Here is a 3,769-nt window from a genome sequence, read left to right as displayed (position 1 = left end):
GATCAAAACAATGTGTATGACATGAGTAAACAAGCTGAATCATATAGCAAAGACTTTTCATGAATAGCATTTCAAGACAAGCATCAATAAGTCTTGCATAAGAGTTAACTCATAAAGCAATAATTCGAAGTAAAGGTATTGAAGCAACACAAAAGAAGATTAAGTTTCAGCGGTTGCTTTCAACTTGTAACATGTATATCTCATGGATATTTGTCAATGCAAAGCAATATAACAAATTCAATATGCAAATATGTAAGAATCAATGCACAGTTCACACAAGTGTTTGCTTCTTGAGATGGAGAGAAATAGGTGAACTGACTCAACATTGAAAGTAAAAGAATGGTCCTCCATAGAGGAAAAGCATCGATTGCTATATTTGTGCTAGAGCTTTGATTTTGAAAACATGAAACAATTTTGTCAACGGTAGTAATAAAGCATATGCATCATGTAAATTATATCTTATAAGTTGCAAGCCTCATGCATAGTGTACTAATAGTGCTCGCACCTTGTCCTAATTAGCTTGGACTACCTGGATTATCACCGCAATACATATGCTTTAACCAAGTATCACAAAGGGGTACCTCTATGCCGCTTTGTACAAAGGTCTAAGGAGAAAGCTCGCATTTGGATTTCTCGCTTTTGATTATTCTCAACTTAGACATCCATACCGGGACAACATAGACAACGAGATAATGGACTCCTCTTTTAATGCTTTAAGCATTCAACAACAATTAATTCTTTTCTCATTAGAGATTTGAGGATGTTTGTCCAAAACTGAAACTTCCACCATGGAACATGGCTTTAGTTAGCGGCCCAATGTTCTTCTCTCACAATATGCATGCTCAAACCATTCAACTCGGTGTAGATCGCCCTTACTTCGGACAAGACGAACATGCATAGCAACTCACATGAAATTCAACAATGAGTTGATGGCGTTCCCCGAGTAAACATGGTTATCGCACAACAAGCAACTTAATAAGAGATAAAGTGCATAATTACATATTCAATACCACAATAGTTTTTAAGCTATTTGTCCCATGAGCTATATATTGCAAAGGTGAATGATGGAATTTTAAAGGTAGCACTCAAGCAATTTACTTTGGAATGGCGGGAAAATACCATGTAGTATAGGTAGGTATGGTGGACACAAATGGCATAGTGGTTGGCTCAAGTATTTTGGATGCATGAGAAGTATTCCCTCTCGATGCAAGGTTTAGGCTAGCAAGGTTGTTTGAGGCAAACACAAGGATGAACTAGTACAGCAAAACTCACATAAAAGACATATTGAAAGCATTATAATACTCTATACCGTCTTCCTTGTTGTTCAAACTCAAAACTAGAAATTATCTAGACCTTAGAGAAACCAAATATGCAAACCAAATTTTAGCATGCTCTATGTATTTCTTCATTAATGGGTGCAAAGCATATGATGCAAGAGCTTAAACATGAGCACAACAATTGCCAAGTATCACATTACCCAAAACATTTATAGCAATTACTACATGTATCATTTTCCAATTCCAACCATATAACAATTTAACGAAGGAGAAACTTCGCCATGAATACTATGAGTAGAAACCAAGGACATATTTGTCCATAAGCTACAGCGGAGTGTGTATCTCTCCCATAAAGTGAATGCTAGGATCCATTTTATTCAAACAAAACAAAAACAAAAACAAAACGACGCTCCAAGAAAAAGCACATAAGATGTGGCCGAATAAAAATGTAGTTTCGGGGGAGGAACTCGATAATTTGTTGATGAAGAAGGGGATGCCTTGGGCATCCCCAAGCTTAGACGCTTGAGTCTTCTTAATATATGCAGGGGTGAACCACCGGGTGCATCCCCAAGCTTAGAGCTTTCACTCTCCTTGATCATGTTGCATCATACTCCTCTCTTGATCCTTGAAAACTTCCTCCACACCAAACTCGAAACAACTCATTAGAGGGTTAGTGCACAATATAAATTGACATATTCAGAGGTGACACAATCATTCTTAACACTTCTGGACATTGCATAATGCTACTGGACATTAGTGGATCAAAGAAATTCATCCAACATAGCGAAAGAGGCAATGCGAAATAAAAGGCAGAATCTGTCAAAACAGAACAGTTCGTATTGACGAATTTTAAAATGGCACCAGACTTGCTCAAATGAAAATGCTCAAATTGAATGAAAGTTGCGTACATATCTGAGGATCATGCACGTAAATTGGCATAATTTTCTGAGCTTCCTGCAGGGCAGTGGGCTCAGATTCGTGACAACAAAGAAATCTGGAACTGCGCAGTAATCCAAATCTAGTACTTACTTTTCTATCAACGGCTTAACTTGGCACAACAAAACTCAAAACTAAGATAAGGAGAGGTTGCTACAGTAGTAAACAACTTCCAAGACACAAAATAAAAACAAAGTACTGTAGGTAAAAACATGGGTTGTCTCCCATAAGCGCTTTCTTTATAGCCATTAAGATGGGCTCAATAAATTTAGTGATGCACTCGCATAAGGATGAGAGTTGAAGCAAAGAGAGCATAATAAAAAAAGAAAGTATGAAACAAATTTAAGCCTAACCCACTTCCTATGAAAAGGAATCTTGTAAATAAACAAGCCAATGAATAACAAAGTGAATAGCATAGGAAGACAAAACAAGTGTAACTTGAAAAATTTCAGCATATAGAGAGGTGTTTTAGTAACATGAAAATTTCTACAACCATATTTTCCTCTCTCATAATAATTTTCAGTAGCATCATGAACAAACTCAACAATATAACTATCACATAAAGCATTCTTATCATGAGTCTCATGCATAAAATAATTACTACTCCCAACATAAGCATAGTCATTCTTATTAATTGTAGTGGGAGCAAATTCAACAAAGTAGCTATCATTATTATTCTCATCACCATAATCATCAAATGTAGGAGGCATAGTATAATCATAATAAACTTTATCCTCAATAGTAGGTGGCACCAAAATACCACTATCATCATAAATGGGAGGAAAAGAGTCATCAAAGTAAATTCTCTCCTCCATGCTTGGGGGACTAAAAATATCATGCTCATCAAAACCAGCTTCCCCAAGCTTAAATTCTTCCATAGCATTAGCAATAATAGTGTTCAAAGAGTTCATGCTAATAACATTGCTACAACTATTTTGCAAACAAAGTTCCATGGGTTTTTTAATTTTCTCTTCAAACACCTCATGTCCTAACTCAAGATAAATACTATAAAGATCTCTAATATTTTTGTTGTTTTCCATTAAGCCTAACTAGTGAAATCACACAACTTAGTGTTCTCAGGTGTGGCCATTTTAGCAGTAGTAAATGAAGCAAACTAGATAAAATAAATGTAAGTAACTAATTTTTTTTGTGTTTTTGATATAGAGTGCAAGACAGTAAATAAAGTAAAACTAGCAACTAATTTTTTTGTATTTTGATTTAGTGCAGCAAACAAAGTAGTAAATAAAATAAAGCAAGACAAAAACAAAGTAAAGAGATTGAGAAGTGGAGACTCCCCTTGCAGCGTGTCTTGATCTCCCCGGCAACGGCGCCAGAAAAAGAGCTTGATGGCGTGTATTTCACACGTTCGTTGGGCAACCCCAAGAGGAAGGTATGATGCGCACGGCAGCAAGTTTTCCCTCGAAAAGAAACCAAGGTTTATCGAACCGGGAGGAGCCAAGAAGCACGTTGAAGGTTGATGGCGGCGGGATGTAGTGCGGCGCAACACCGGAGATTCCGGCGCCAACGTGGAACCTGCACAACACAACCAAGCTACT

The sequence above is a fragment of the Lolium rigidum genome, chromosome 7 (assembly GCF_022539505.1).
Source record: "Lolium rigidum isolate FL_2022 chromosome 7, APGP_CSIRO_Lrig_0.1, whole genome shotgun sequence".
Lineage (NCBI taxonomy): Eukaryota > Viridiplantae > Streptophyta > Magnoliopsida > Poales > Poaceae > Lolium > Lolium rigidum.
The sequence above is the reverse complement of the archived record's forward strand: the minus strand, read 5'-3'. Positions refer to the sequence as shown.